Genomic DNA, 16722 nt, shown 5'->3' on the forward strand with positions numbered 1-16722 from the left:
CAGTGAGCGTGAGAGTGAGTGTGAGAGAGAGTGACAGAGTATGTGAGACAGTGACAGAGTATGAGAGACAGAGTGTGAGAGAGGCAGTGTGAGAGAGAGTGTGAGAGAGTGTGAGAGAGAGTGTGAGAGAGAGTGAGAGAGAGAGAGAGTGAGAGAGAGACAGTGAGAGAGAGTGTGAGAGGGAGTGTGAGAGAGAGAGTGAGAGTGTGAGAATGAGAGTGTGAGAGAGAGTGACAGAGTATGTGAGAGAGTGACAGAGTATGAGAGAGAGAGTGTGAGAGAGGCAGTGTGAGAGAGAGTTCCTGTGTGTGTGTTCTACCGCTACACAGCCTGTACAATAGAAATCAGAACTACCTCAATACCAACACAAAGGGCTTTCTGTCCAGGCGCAATATAATCTTCACATTAACTGTAACCCGTGTAAATAGCCGCTCCACAGGACCAGAAGCAGACAGGGTTTGTTCAAATACTGCAGGGTCTAGCTTCAAGAGATTTTGGCAAAGACTTCAAATTCGATAGTGGCTTTCACCCAAATAAGAATTTTTCAAAGGCAGTCACTGTTTCACTACAACGCAGAGCTCCCTCAGCACTGACCCTCCGACAGTGCCCACTCCCTCAGCACTGACCCTCCGACAGTGCGGCGCTCCCTCAGCACTGACCCTCCGACAGTGCCTGCTCCCTCAGCACTGACCCTCCGACAGTGCGGCGCTCCCTCAGCACTGACCCTCCGACAGTGCCCGCTCCCTCAGCACTGACCCTCCCACAGTGCCCGTTCCCTCAGCACTGACCCTCCGACAGTGCCCACTCCCTCAGCACTGACCCTCCGACACTGGCCCTCCGACAGTGCGGCACTCCCTCAGCACTGACCCTCCGACAGTGCCCACTCCCTCAGCACTGACCCTCCGACAGTGCGGCGCTCCCCCAGCGCTGACCCTCCGACACTGACCCTCCAACAGTGCAGCACTCCCTCAGCACTGACCCTCCGACAGTGTGGCGCTCCCTCAGCACTGACCCTCCCACAGTGCCCGTTCCCTCAGCACTGACCCTCCGACAGTGCCCACTCCCTCAGCACTGACCCTCCGACACTGGCCCTCCGACAGTGCGGCACTCCCTCAGCACTGGCCCTCCGACAGTGCCCACTCCCTCAGCACTGACCCTCCGACAGTGCGGCGCTCCCCCAGCGCTGACCCTCCGACACTGACCCTCCAACAGTGCAGCACTCCCTCAGCACTGACCCTCCGACAGTGCGGCGCTCCCTCAGCACTGACCCTCCGACAGTGCGGTGCTCCCTCAGCACTGACCCTCCGACAGTGCCCACTCCCTCAGCACTGACCCTCCGACACTGGCCCTCCGACAGTGCGGCACTCCCTCAGCACTGACCCTCCGACAGTGCCCACTCCCTCAGCACTGACCCTCCGACAGTGCGGCGCTCCCCCAGCGCTGACCCTCCGACACTGACCCTCCAACAGTGCAGCACTCCCTCAGCACTGACCCTCCGACAGTGCGGTGCTCCCTCAGCACTGACCCTACGACAGTGTGGCGCTCCCTCAGCACTGACCCTCCGACAGTGCTGCGCTCCCTCAGCACTGACCCTCCGACAGTGCTGCGCTCCCTCAGCACTGACCCTCCGACAGTGCTACGCTCCCTCAGCACTGACCCTCCGACAGTGCGGTGCTCCCTCAGCACTGATCCTACGACAGTGTGGCGCTCCCTCAGCACTGACCCTCCGACAGTGCTGCGCTCCCTCAGCACTGACCCTCCGACAGTGCTGCGCTCCCTCAGCACTGACCCTCCGACAGTGCGGCGCTCCCTCAGTACTGACCCTCTGACAGTGCCCACTCCCTCAGCACTGACCCTCCGACAGTGCTGCGCTCCCTCAGCACTGACCCTCCGACAGTGAACCTGACAGAGTCGCAGACAGGGAGATGGTGACACTTCACCCTTTAAAAGGCAACTTTTAATCACATGCATCTCTTCTTCTGCTTCCTCAGCATTGATCTCCCTCCATTTGGTCAACGCCTGAATTCTCAGCTGGAACTGTGGCAAAAGTAGGCCAATCGGCCCCTCCATGCTTACTGCACCCCTCCAGAGGATTGTGGCTGATCTGTTGATGTTTCCAATTGCACATTCCCACGTTCCTGCACCCCCCGATAATCCTCGATTCCATGCCCAACAAGAATCTATTCCACCTCTGTCTGAAAATATTCAACAAGCCCACACCCACTCGCTTCCTGATCAAGTGTTTCAAAGTCTCACAGCCCTCTGAGAGTCAACAATTCTCCTCATCTCTGTCCCTGTGGGGACACCCCTCGTTGTAAAACATGTTCCGGGCTCAACCCAAAATAGAAAGCATTTGTTCCACATCCACCTAGTTAAGACCATTCAGGGCCTGCAACAAAAATCAGAGATTGCTGGAAAAGCTCAGCAGGTCTGGCAGCATCTGTGGAGAGAAATCAGACTTAGCGTTTCGGGTCGAGTGACCCTTCCTCAGAACCGATGGTAACGAGGGAAAGGATAGTTTTTATACAGAAGATGGGGTGAGGAAGTAAATGATTGGTGCAGATAGAGCCCAAAGAGAGAGAAGAACAGTTGACGAATGGAGGATAAAGGTCAGTCTGGGGAAATGATTAGTTGCTGTGAAGGACTTTATTCAAACTTTATTTGCTCACAGCATGAGGATGTCGCTGGTTAGGACTGCATTTATTGCCCAGAAGGCAGTTAAGAGTCAACCACATTGCTGTGGGTCTGGAGTCACATGTAGGCCAGACCAGGTAAGGATGGCAGTTTCCTTCCCTAAAGGGCATTAGTGAACCAATGGGTTTTTCGGACAATTGACAATGGATTCATGGTCATCATTAAATTCTTAATTCCCGATATTTATTGAATTCAAATTCGACCATCTGCCATGGTGGGATTCGAACCCGGGTCCCCAGAACATTATCTGGGCCTCTGGATTAACAGTCCAGTGACAATTCCACTAGGCCTGCTGAAAACAGGGAGTGTGTGGGAGCAGCCTGCGCTACGAAAGGGCCTGGTATGTAGGGGGTTGGTGTAGGACAAGGGAGAAGGTGCTCAGACCCTAAAGTTATCGAACTTGATATTGGATTTAGCCGGAAAAATGGTTGAGGAACAATGGCAGATGTTTAAGAAAATAGTTCACAGCACAGATGTATCCCAACGAGTTCTAAGAAGGGGATAAGCCAACCATGGTTAACCAGGGAATTTGAGGATAACTATGAGGAAAAACATACAATGGGCCAAAGATTAGTGGGAAGTCTGAGAATTGTGCATATTTTGAGGGTAAACTAGCAAGTCATATCAATCTGGACAGTGAGAGCTTCTTTACAAAGGAAGAAAGAAACCAAAAGTGAGAAAAAGGCCTCTTCAAGAATAACAGGAATGATATAATTACCCTTAAGATCTCGGTTCCCTGGGGGATCTTTTACTCATATCATTTATTACACATTACCAGATCCAAAAATAGCCAGATCCCTGGTGGGATCCACAAGATACTGTTCTAAGAAACTGTCCTAAATACATACTCCGATTTGTATCAAAATCGCAGAAATGGCAGCAGAGTGAAATGAATATTTTGCATCAGTTTTCACAGCAAAAAGCATCAATATTATCCCAAAAATACTAAATGCTCAAGGGAGAGAAGGAGGAGAGGAAACAAATTCAATAATTATCCTAGAGAGAACATGCTGAGGAAACTAATGTTATGAAAGAATTCTAATCAATTTGTCTGGCATGGTTTTCCCTTCGTGAAGCCACACTGCTTGATCATATCGTCTATTTCTAAATGCTCTGTAACTGCATCCTTTACATTAGGTGCTAACATTTTCCCAACAGCTAACTGGCCCATTGCTGTGGTCTGGAGTCACATGTAGGCCAGACCAGGTAAGGATGGCTGATTTCCTGCTGTAAAGGACATTAGTGAACCAGATTGATACTTCTAACAATGGTTTAATGCTTATCATTAGACCCTTAATTCTAGACTTTTCATTGAATTCAAACCCCATCACCTGGCACTGTGAGGCTCCAACACAGGTCCCCAGAAGTCATCACACCCAGTAAGCCATGAGCAATCCTGAACTCATTGACTGCAGAGTCAGGGTTGCCTGGAGCCCTCAACACCAAACCAAGCCTTGCACAGAGTTTCGCTGCAGTGCCAAAGGAGGGGTCAGCTCTGGTAGGCCAGAGCCACCAAGCAGTGGGCCGAATAATTCCCTTCCAGGCTCCAAGCTGCTGAAGAACTGCGAACATTTTGCTGTGTTCTCAACAAGGGACAAACACATAAGCCGAGTTAACGACACAGCAGACTGTGCAATGCTGTGGGCCCATTATGTGAAAGGAAATCAGAGACAGAAACTCTAATCAAACACTGCCTTAAGCAGGCATGGACGAGTTAAAGAAAGCTCCTGGGTGACTAATTTTGATTCAAGTGTTTTGAGGAATTGACACAGTGGCTGGATGACAGCAGCACACATGACACAGTTTCGGTCCATTTTAGTGAGGCTTTTTGATCAGGAGACGCATGGGAGGTTTGTTGGAGAAGTAGGACGTTTGCAGGAGCAGAAGGTCATTGGGACTGGTGGAGAGAGAAACAAAGTAAATTACTTTGATGATCCCTCCCTCATTGGAACCCGTCCCACTGAAAGATCTTCCCCAGCTGAAGAGTCACCTTGGTTTCTCTCTCTCTCCCCAGCTGCTGACCAACCCGTTGTGTTTCTCCATAGGGTCATGTTTGTATCAGATCTCCATCATCTGCAGTTCATTGCTTTATATGAAGAGTGTCTCCAGCAATTCACTTGAATCCACTTAATTCCCCCCTTTTTATACCAGGGTCCAGGATTAAGGGACAAACGCTTTTCCAGTCATATCTCAATGACTCCGAGTTAAATAGACAGGGAGGGTTAGAAAGTTAGAAAATGGAACAAAATATATTTCATGTCTCCTTCACTGTCGCTGGGTCAAAATCTCAGAACTCCCTCCTGAGTGTCATTGTGGGCCACATGGACTGCAGCAGTTCACAAAGGCAGCTCACCACCACCTTCTCATGGGTAACCAGGGATGGGCAAGAAATGCTGGGCCCAGGCCAGCAACACCCACATCCTGAAAGTGAGTCCAGATTAAAAGGAACTGAATCCAGGGAAGTGAGAGCGGTGCATTTGGGGAGGATAAGAAATGGTAAAGAAGTGAAGAGATGGAATTCTGCGCCGTGTAAAGGAGCAGAGGCACCATGGAGTGCATGCTCAGAGAACCCCGAACTCTGCGGCGGCCAGAGTGGCTAGGAAGGCACACATCCTCTCACAGCTGTGGTTAGGCATGGGGCGGTTGGAAAAGTACAAGATTTTCTTCAGTAAACCATAGCTGGAGGACTGAATACAAACCACAGCACACGAACAATGTGGTGGTACAGTGTGGTTCACTCCGATGCCAGGGCTACAGGGCGTGCCCAATGAGAAGAGACTGGGCAGACCAGGATCCTACAACAAGGCAGTGCAGGAGGGGTTTATTCAAATCCACGGGATTGTCACAGCACAAGCAGCGAGACAGCAGCGCACAGTCACGCCACCGTCATCCTGAATGTACATCAGGTCACAGCAGACGGTGAAATCTGAATTCAGTAAATATCTGGGATTTCAAAAATTTCCTTACTGTTAACTACACGACGAGTGTGGCCTGTTGGGAAAACCCATTTGGTTCAGGAGTATCGTTCAGGGAAGGAAACTGCCATCCTTACCTGGTCTGGCCTACATGTGACTCCAGACCCACAGCAATGTGGTTAGTTCTGAAGTGCCTTCTGGGTAATAAATGCTGGGCCCAGCCAACGACACCTACATCCCCTGAAAATGCCAAAAATGTGGGCACTCAGCTATCTGGTGCCAACACCGTTAACCCTGTCGCATTGTACATCCTTCCTTCTGAAACAACACTCTGATTCTCTTCAAAAACCTCGAGTGAACCTGCCTCCCCCCCACACTCTCAGACAGTACATTCCAGACCCTAACCCCTCGAGTGAACCTGCCTCCCCCCACACTCTCAGACAGTACATTCCAGACCCTAACCCCTCGAGTGAACCTGCCTCCCCCCCACACTCTCACACAGTACATTCCAGACCCTAACCCCTCGAGTGAACCTGCCTCCCCCCCACACTCTCAGACAGTACATTCCAGACCCTAACCCCTCGAGTGAACCTGCCCCCCCCACACTCTCAGACAGTACATTCCAGACCCTAACCCCTCGAGTGAACCTGCCTCCCCCCCACACTCTCAGACAGTACATTCCAGACCCTAACCCCTCGAGTGAACCTGCCTCCCCCCACACTCTCAGACAGTACATTCCAGACCCTAACCCCTCGAGTGACCCTGCCCCCCGACACTCTCAGACAGTACATTCCAGACCCTAACCCCTCGAGTGAACCTGCCTCCCCCCTCACTCTCAGACAGTACATTCCAGACCCTAACCCCTCGCTGAGTGGAAATCCATCCTTTCAGAAGTGGGAACAGTTTACCCATAGCCCTACGAATCACGCCTCGCAAAGTTGAATACTTCAGTTGGATCTTCTCTCACTTGCCGCCTACCTACAGGACTGAACATCGTCATCTCTGGAACCATTCTAGTTGACTGAGAGACGGGTTCTGTACTGTCTGCCCACAGGGGATTAGGGATCCTTTTCCCCTTTATCCCAGAGGTCAATAACCAGGATACAACAGGTTAAAGTAATGGCAGAAGGAGTCGAGGGGCCATCAGACATTTCAGGAGATAAGAATTGGTTTAAAAAACAGTAAAGAGTGGGAATAACTAGGTCTTTTAGCCTCTTCCCAAAAGAAGCAGGGGGTATCTGGAGGGGTACCGCAAGGATCAGTGCATAGGAGACAAGTAGGCTTCAAGGTGATTTAAGACAAGTTGAATTAGTGGGTAAACACATGGATTGCACAATACAATATCGCATATGTGATGTTATACACTTCAGTATGAAAAACAGAAAGAAGAGTATTATTTAAATGGTAATATATGGGAAAGTATGCACGTACAAAGGCATCATTGTAGTCAGCCAATGAGAGTTGAATGGCAGATGCAGCAAGGAATTAGGAAGGCAAGCGGTGTTCTGGCTTTCACTGCAACAGGATTCGAGTTCAGAGCAGGAATGTAATACTGAAATAACTCTGGGCCTCGGTGAGACCACACCTGGAGTACCGTCTGCAGTTTTGGTCTTCCTTCCCAAGACAGGATATACCTACTGTAGAGGGAGTGCAGAAAAAGTTCGGGAGGCGGTTACCAGGGACGGTAGGACTGTTCTATGCAGCCAGATTGGTTTGCCTGGGGTCTGTAGTCACTGCAGTTTAAAAGGACGAGTGGGGGATCAGACTGAAACATAAAATTCTAACAGGGCTAGATGCAGGGAGGATGTTTCCCTTGGCTGGGGAGTCAACATCCAAGGGTCACAGTTTTAGATGTGAGGTAGATCCTCTACCACAAGGTCACTAAATATATTCAAGAAAGAAATAGATAATATTTTAGATTTTAAACAAATCAAAAGTATGGGGAGAGAGCAGGAATGTGACATTGAGATGGAGGGTTGAGATCAGAGATGATGGTACTGTACGGCCGAGCAGGGCCGAATGGCCTGATCTTAGTTTCTAGTCAGTCAGAGGCAATGGGGCGGGGGGGGCGCTTGGTGTCTGGGAACCAAACAGACAGAAGCCCCTGTCCCAATTTTAAAAAGTGCTAAGAAAATAAACTACAGTGGGAGCCGGCAAAAGGCGGATTGGACTGGGTACCTACTTCTTTGCCAGACAAGATGGGCCGAACAGCCGTCTCCTGCCCTTCCAACCTTTCCTGAACAATCAGACAAACCGACGGCTTTCTGATCTTTATTCCCGAGCCCCTGCTCCCAGCTCCATGTAGAGAGAGAGAGAGCCGTAGGGCTGAAAATGTCACAACAATAAGTCCACGGTTTAATTCTTAAAAACAAAATGCAAACCAATGAAAAGTCAGGCAGCAAAATCGGTCTGATGTCCCTGAAACGGACTAGCGGTGCCACAATAAAACCGAAATCAGCAGGAGCTTCCCCACCATCCCCCCCTGGCCATCTGCAAACGCTGCCCTGGAGTGTTCAATAACATCTCTCTCTCACACACACACACACACACACACACACAATTTGCAAATTAAAATACAAACCTCCTCAATTTTACAACAGCGTCTTCGTCCTTTTGTATTGCCTCTTGGAGCCGATCTTTCCTGCAGCTTCTCTCTCTCTCTTCCACCCTCTGAAACTCTAAACTTTTGTCGAACTTTCTTCACAAGTTAAAATAAAAAGTGTCCCTTCAGTTTGCAGAGTTATCTCCCAGAAACTGCTCGCTGGAGGTGGTGAGGAGAGACTTTTTTTGGGGGGGGGGGGGGGGGGGTTCGTTTAAAATCACTGGACAGAACCACTGCAGGAGAAAAGTTCGGGAAGTTTTTCCTCGGTGTGAGGAGGACGACCTGGAGCACAGTCTGAAAGCAGGCGTGATGACGAGATTAGTTCCTCCTTTCGACAACTTTCGGCTCTTTCCGACTCTCTCTTGACCTCATCCTTGTTTTATCTCCCCCTCCCTGACCATCCGTGTACTTTCTGCGGCAGCCGCAAGCCCCGCACCCCCCCATATCCATACACAGCAAGATCCCACTCGAAGAGGTCTGAGTCGATCTCTCTTCCCCACAAGCACCAGCAACTTCACCTCAGAGGGACCCTCAGACCAGGGAATGGTGGGGATAGAAACTGACGTCAGTTAAAGCTTTTTACTAGGGAGTGTGGACTGTGATGTCAAAAAGAGGAAGGTGCAGGGTGACCATGAGATACAGGAACAGAATTATGCCATTTGGCCCATCAAATCATGGCTGATGTGTTTCTCAACCCCATTCTCCTGCCTTCTCCCTGTAACCTGATGTGTTTCTCAACCCCACTCTCCTGCCTTCTCCCTGTAACCCTGGATCTCCTTATAATCAGAGATAGTAGGAACTGCAGATGCTGGAGAATCTGAGACAACAAGGTGTAGAGCTGGATGAACACAGCAGGCAAAGCAGCATCAGAGGAGCAGGAAAGCTGATGTTTCGGGTCTGGACCCTTCCTCAGAAATGGGGGAGGGGAAGGGGATTCTGAAATAAATAGGGAGAGAGGGGGAGGCAGATAGAAGATAGATAGAGGAGAAGATAGGTGGAGAGGAGACGGGGATGGAGTCAGTAAAGGTGAGTTTGGGTGGGGAGTTACGGAGGTGATAGGTCAGTATAGGAAGGACAGACAGGTCAAGGGGGTGGGATGAAGCTGGTAGGTAAGAGATGGCGTTAGGTCTTGAGGTGGGATAAGGGGATAGGTGGGAGGAAGGATATAGCTGGGTTGTTTTGGGATGCAGTTGGGGGAGGGGCCATCCCAGGCCCTAAGAATATCTTCCACATCAAGCAGAGGTTCACCTGCACATCCGCCAATGTGGTATATTGCATCCACTGTACCCGGTGTGGCCTCCTCTACATTGGGGAAACCAAGCGGAGGCTTGGGGACCGCTTTGCAGAACACCTCCGCTCGGTTCGCAATAAACAACTGCACCTCCCAGTCACGAACCATTTCCACTCCCCCTCCCATTCCTAAGATGACATGTCCATCCTGGTCCTCTTGCAGTGCCACAACGATGCCACCCAAAGGTTGCAGGAACAGCAACTCATATTCCGCTTGGGAACCCTGCAGCCCAATGGTATCAATATGGATTTCACAAGCTTCAAATTCTCCCCTCCCCCTACTGCATCCCAAAACCAGCCCAGTTCTTCCCCTCCCCCCACTGTATCCCAAAACCAGCCCAGCTCGTCCCCGCCTCCCTAACCTGTTCTTCCTCTCATCCATCCCCTCCTCCCACCTCAAGCCGCACCCCCATCTCCTACCTACTAACGTCATCCCCCCGGCTTGACCTGTCCGTCCTCCCCGAACTGACCTATCCCCTCCCTACCTCCCCACCTACACTCACCTTTACTGGTTCCAAACCCGCCTCTTTGTCCTGTCTGTCTCCTTTCCTCTATCCATATCCGCCTCCCCCGACTCCCTATTTATTTGAGAAACCCCTTCTCCTCCCCCATTTCTGATGAAGGGTCTAGGCCCAAAATGTCAGCTTTCCTGTTCCTCCGACGCTGCTTGGCCTGCTGTGTTCATTCAGCTTCGCACCTTACATTCAAGAGCCGATCATCATCTTCTACTACTGCTAATACTACTACTTCATGGGGATAAGGCAGGAACAGGATACTAATTGTGGATGATCAACCATGCTCATAATGAATGGTGGTGCTGACCCGAATGGCCGAATGGCCTACTCCTGCACCTATTGTCTATTGTCTATTGCTATTATACACATCCCATGGTTAGCCGCTAACTGTGCCCGTGCATAGCTGTTCACCCTCCTAGCCAGATTGTTTTCCACTCTTTTGTCTGTGCAACTGTTATTTTCTCCTGGTGCTCTATCCCCACCTATAATTTACTCCTTACCTCTCCCCCAACCCTCGTTTCTGCATAGAAACTGACATTTTCTAGCTACCATCAGTTCTGAGGAAGGGCCACTTGACCTGAAACGTTCATTCCGATTTCTCTTTGCAGATGCTGCCAGACCTGCTGAGCTTTTCCAGCAATTTCTGTTTTTGTGCCGGATTTCCAGCATCTGCAGTTGTTTCCTTCTCCCTTATCGTGACCAATAGCCCTTTACCTGTCACAATACACTTCCTCTAAGATCACCGCCTCTTAACTTATCACTTAATTTTGTATGACATGCATACTCTTGCAGTCAGTTGAGTTTCTGGTCAATGGTAACCCCCAGAATGTTGACAGTGTGGGGTTCAGTGATGGTAACAGTATTGAATGCCGAGGGGCGGTGGTTCGATTCCCTGTTATTGGATTTCTGTACCTTGAATACTCACACTTGAGGCTCAGCCTGGATATTGTCTGTTTTGCACATGGGGCTGACTGTGTGAGACAGCACGATGGATTGCTGAGTTCAATCAAAGAGGTGGAGTGGGTTTGTTGTCCCTGGCTCTCAAATGGAATTGGTTGACCACCTTCCCTGGCTGGATTTTGCTGAGACTGACCCACTCCTTGGACACTGTGCTGTCTTAGGACAGATGGAAGGAGAGGGAAAGCAGAGGAACAACAGACTGTGGGCAATGATGTAACATTGACTGCACTGACACAGGCCAGTCGGCCCATCTGCTGCATGCTGGTGTTTCTGCTCCACACAAACCTTCTCACACTCCCCTCTTCCTCACTTAATGTAGCTTTACTCCTTTCTCCCTCATGGATTTATTCAGCTGCCCCTTCAACACATCGATGCTCTAATAGAGTCATAGAGCTGTACAGCACAGAAACAGACCCTTCGGCCCAACTTGCCCATGCCGACCAGATATCCCAATCTGACCCAGTCCCATTTGTCAGCATTTGGCCCATATCCCTCTAAACCCTTCCTATTCATATACCCATCCAGATGCCTTTTGAATGTTGTAATTGTACAAGCCTCCATCACTTCCTCCAACAGCTCATTCCATACATGCACCACTCTCTGTGTGAAAACATTGGCCCTCAGGTCACTTCTAAATCTTTCCCCTCTCACCTTAAACCTACGCCCCTCCAGTTTTTGACTCCCCCACCCCGGGGAAAAGACCTTGTCTATTCACTCTATCCATGCCCCTCATGATTTTATAAACCTCTATAAGGTCACCCGCCGCCCCCCCCCCCCTCCCCGCCCCAGGCACTGACCCGCCAGGGTAAATACCTGTTCACCTCACCATCTCCCCATTCCCACGAAGATATCTTTCTGAATTCCCAAACGCATTTATCAGTGATTGCCTCATATTGTTGGCTCCGGCTCTGGTTCACCCCCTCCCCAACATGTGGAAAAATCTCATCCACATCTGGCAGAACCGGTGAAGAGAATTCAAAGTTAATGTTTTGGGGCCTGGTGACCCACCCTCAGAACTCTTAATTTCTCTTCACTGATGCTGCCAGACCTGCTGAGCTTTTCCAGCAATTTCTGTTTCTGTTCCTGATTTACAGCATTTGCAGTTCTTTTGGTTCTCATCTACATCTAACCTACTGAGCTGCAATGCGGCACGGTGGCTCATGGTTAGCACTGCTGCCTCACAGCGCCAGGGACCCGGGTTCGATTCCATCCTCGGGCGACCCTCTGTGTGGAATTTGCGCATTCTCCCCGTGTCTGTGTGGGTTTCCTCCGGGTGCTCCAGTTTCCTCCCACAGCCCAAAGATGTGCAGGTTAGGGTGGACTTCCCCATAGTGTTCAGGGGTGTACAGGTTAGGGTGGATTAACCATGGGAAATTCAGGTTTATAGGTTAGACTTGATGGGCCAAATAGCCTGCTTCCACACTGTAGGGATTCTCCAACATTTTCACCTTCATTGGATCAGCCTCAGGTTAGAGAAGAATGTCAAACTGTTCTCAGCTCCCCGACAAATTCTGGTGTCAGCTTTTTGAGGTTCCTCCACGACTTCCACATCATGTCAAATACAACATAGAGACCACAACAGTTTAGAGCACTCCCAGTGCAGATTTCACACCTCTACGCTGCACTGCAATTCTCTTCCTCCAGAAATGAAGCCCAAGGATTGGTGTGTAAATTTCCTTCCACTGAGAAGGAGCTCCGAGGCTCGCCATGTTAACTAAGGGCATTGTGACAGGTTTGAGCAGGGAGCTGACCTCGCACTGCCAAGCAGAATGTAGAAGCCGAAACAGTATTTAGCTGTCAGTCCTGCACTACTGCTTGACGTGTCAAATGCTATCTGGCTGTGCGGTTAATGATTACACAAAAATATCAGAGGGACGACACTTTCAAGCAGTAAAGGAGAAGTTCTCTCATTCGTCAGCTGAGCACGGCAAGAAATGTGTATCATGTGAACCAACTCATTGACCTCCTGGAAATGTGCACAATGCTGTACTCACGTTCAGCCTGAGGCCCCTTCGCCTCAGGGTCTAGACAGTGTCCAAGTAACAACCAGGTTCCTTTTCAGCCTCTAGTCACTGAATGAGTTGGTGAGATCCAGCCCACAATGTCACTGTGATACTGGACTCTGTGCTCGATGGGCACATGACCAACTCAGAGCCTGTCCCTAGAGTGAGGAGAGTCCCTGAGACTCCTGTTTAAATCTGGGACGCACAAGACTGGCATTGACTGCACCTGGAGGGTCTTCAGTCTCCCCGGAACTTTTGGTCTTCTTGAGTAAAGGGTTGAGCTTGACCAAGTGTTGCAATCTGGTGCATTCTAAGGTCCAGATCTATGTGCTGACAGACACAGTATCGCTTGGGAAGTTGCTGCCAAAGCACAATGGGGAAAGAGCACCATCTCGGGCTTTTCTGCTGAAGTATAATGGGTGTCAAGATAACAAAGTGTGAGGCTGGATGAACACAGCAGGCCAAGCAGCATCTCAGGAGCACAAAAGCTGACGTTTCGGGCCTAGACCCTTCATCAGAGAGAGCTCTCTGATGAAGGGGCTAGGCCCAAAACGTCAGCTTTTGTGCTCCTAGAATGCTGCTTGGCCTGCTGTGTTCATCCAGCCTCACATTTTATTATCTTGGAATTCTCCAGCATCTGCAGTTCCCATTATCTCCTATAATGGGTGTCTGTTCAGTTATAAAACCCTCTTGTTGCCTCAACGTATGTCAATTCAATCTTGCATGAGTAAGGGACAGTAGGAACTGAAGACGCTGGAGAATCTGAGATAATAAGATGTAGAGAAGGGTCTGCAGATGGGTCTGGGCCTAAAACATCAGCGTTCCTGCTGCTCTGATGCTGCTTGGCCTGCTGTGTTCATCCAGCTCTACACCTCGTTGCCTTGCATGAGCAAGAAATGCCTTTGATTTCTGCGTCCGGAGGGAATGTAAAATTTCAATGTTTGTTGCCTCTTGCTACATAGAGATGTCTTAGTACCAGTAAGTGTTGATGAAGATGATCTATGAACACATTAATAGAACTAAGTCACTCACTGTGTTCCATTTGCAATCATCTGATTCCCAACCAGATTCCCACTTTCCACCCATCTGTGAATTCCAGCTGATCTCAAATTTCCACGTTACCCGCTCCAGCTGGAACCAAGCCCTGTCTGAGCATCACCATCCTGTGCTTAGCTCCCATTCCAGTCATACTTCTCAATGTTACCATTCTAATGCTGGAGAAACTCAGCAGGTCTGGCAGCATCTATGGAGAGAGAAATGAGGTTAACGTTGTTGAGTACCTCAGAGCAGCCTCTAAGCATTTGTTTTGGGGTTTTGTTCCACCCTATTTCATGAAGTCCAGATAAAGCCCAGATGAAGAGAATTCTGATCACATACTTTGTGAAATAGCTCCTTAGAGGCTGGTATCCTGTTGCCAAGTACCCTTGATTTACACATGACCAACTCAGAGCCTGTCCCTAGAGTGAGGAGAGTCCCTGAGACTCCTGTTTAAATCTGAGAGCCAGGACTCCCTGGTTGACCCCAGATTAACACCCCCAATCAAGGAACTCACAGTCAATGAGATCTAACTTGGCCAACCTCATTCCAATCACTACCCTTTGATATATGTGATAGTAGGAGCTGCAGATGCTAGAGAATCTGAGATAACAAGGCGTAGAGCTGGAAAAACACAGCAGGCCAAGCAGCATCAGAGGAGCAGGAAGGTTGACATTTTGGGGATGGGGAGGCTGATGGTCCCCCACCCCCAAGCACATCCCAAAACCAGCCCAGCTTGTCCCCGCCTCCCTAACCTGTCCTTCCTCCCACCTATCCCCTCCTCCCACCTCAAGCCCCACCCCCAGATCCTGCCTACCAGCCTCATCCCTGCCCCCTTGACCTGTCCGTCCTCCCTGGACTGACCTATCCCCTTCCTACCTCCCCACCTACACTCACCTTCACGGGCTCCATCCCCGACTCTTTAACCTGTCTGTCCCCTCTCACCCTATCTTCTCCTCTATCCATCTTCTGTCCATCTCCCCCCCCCCTCCCTATTTATTTCCGAACCCCCTTCCCCTCCTCCAATTCTGAAGGGTCTAGGCCCGAAATGTTAGCTTTGCTGCTCCTCTGGTGCTGCTCGGCCTACTGTGTTCATCCAGCTCTACACCTTGTTATCTTTGATATATGTGCAGGGTGTCTGCTTTATTCCAGCTGCTTAAATGATTCGATAAGGGAGTGTGGTAGCACAGTGGGAATGTCACTATAGCAGAGACCAGGCTAATGGCTACAAGTTCAAATCTCAGCAAGACAAATGGTGGAATTTGAAATGCTTGCCAGTGAGTTGAATGATTATTATAGAACCACTGATGATCACTGTAACAACACATCTGGTTCATTAAAGTCCTTAGGGAAGGAAATCTGCCATCCTTGCCTGGTCTGTCCTACATGTGACTCCTGACCCATGCAAATGCCACTCAGTTTTTTTCGAACTGCTGCAAGGGCAAAGTAGGGGCTGAAACTGGATGGACCCATTGGAAGAACAATATGTCACTTTCTAATAGCCTTTCGACTCAATATCAAGGTTCAACAATTTTAAGTCCTGAGCCACCTTCTCCTATGTCCTTACCCAAAACCACACACACTAGGCCTTGTCATCATAGAATCCCTGCAGTGCAGAAAGAGGCCATTTGGCCCACTGAGTCTGCACTAACCCTCTGAAGAACATATCACCTAGACCCACATTCTCCCAATTTTACAATAGCTCATCCACCTAGCCAGTATATCCCCAGACAAGGGGCAATGTAGCACGGCCGATCCATCCTAGCCTGCACATCTTTGGACTGTGGGAGGAAACCGGAGCACCCGGAGGAAACCCACGCAGACACAGGGAGAATGTGCAAACTCCACACGGACATTGTGAGAGCACCAACCCGAAAGAGGAACAACTAATCAAATCACCCTCAACCCGACCCTGAGGTATTTAGAGAGATTCCCGTGCCCTCATCCCCAGGACGAGTGGGAGAATGGGCAGGATCTGCGAAGGGAGAGCGAAAAGAAGATGTTTTGATGTACAAAACACAAATTCCTAATGAGCAGATGACATGAACCTGGAGGGATTGCAAACTGAAGAGGGTTGCACACAACTTCAGCAGGACACTGGCAGATGGATGAAGTTCGAGGCAGAAAAGCGTGGACTGATAGATTTTTGTGGAAAGACCATGGAGAGACACAGCAGTATAAAGTCTGCAATAATGAAGGGTGCAGGAGCAAGAGGGGACATGGAGTGTGTGCATACAAATCATAAACAGTGGCAGGACAGCTTACGAGAGAAGTTCTTCAAGCATTTCAGATCCTAGGCTTCATTGGTAGCAAGGGTGTGACACTGAACATGTAGAAGACGTTTATAAGAGGTAACACAGTGTGGAGCTGGAGGAACACAACAGGCCAGGCAGCATCAGAGGGGCAAGAAATCCACCCCTCCCACCTCACTGACCAATCCCTCCCACTCCCTACCTGCACTCACCTATCACCATCCCACCCACCTTCCCCAGCCCCAACCCCGATTTATTTCTGAGCTCCCCTGCCCCTCCCCATTTCTGAAGAAGGGTCCCGACCCAAAATGTCAGCTTTCCTGCTCCTCTGATGCTGCCTGGCCTGCTGGACTCCTCCAGCTCCGCACTGTGTCATCTCTGACTCCAGCATCTGCAGTTCTTGCTATGTCCATGTAGAAGACACTTGTCAGACCTGAGCTGGAACATTACGGCCAG

The 16722-nt window shown here is 49.9% G+C and overlaps 1 protein-coding gene across 5 annotated transcripts in view; it reads right to left on the bottom strand.

Annotated features, from left to right (window-relative positions):
- The window catches only part of LOC125453592 (arf-GAP with Rho-GAP domain, ANK repeat and PH domain-containing protein 1), a 189778-nt gene extending 181371 nt beyond the window's left edge, over positions 1–8407 (bottom strand). For 2 of the 5 annotated variants that reach the window (XM_059646859.1, XM_059646860.1), the window contains exon 1: positions 8191–8406. The gene's annotated coding sequence lies outside the window, so the exon portion shown is untranslated. Of the gene's footprint in view, positions 1–8190 lie in introns of all 5 variants that reach the window. The other 3 variants (XM_059646857.1, XM_059646863.1, XM_059646864.1) reach the window with 3 other exon arrangements.
- Between the last annotated feature and the right edge of the window lie 8315 nt (positions 8408–16722).

This window comes from Stegostoma tigrinum, chromosome 6 (genome assembly GCF_030684315.1).
Source record: "Stegostoma tigrinum isolate sSteTig4 chromosome 6, sSteTig4.hap1, whole genome shotgun sequence".
Lineage (NCBI taxonomy): Eukaryota > Metazoa > Chordata > Chondrichthyes > Orectolobiformes > Stegostomatidae > Stegostoma > Stegostoma tigrinum.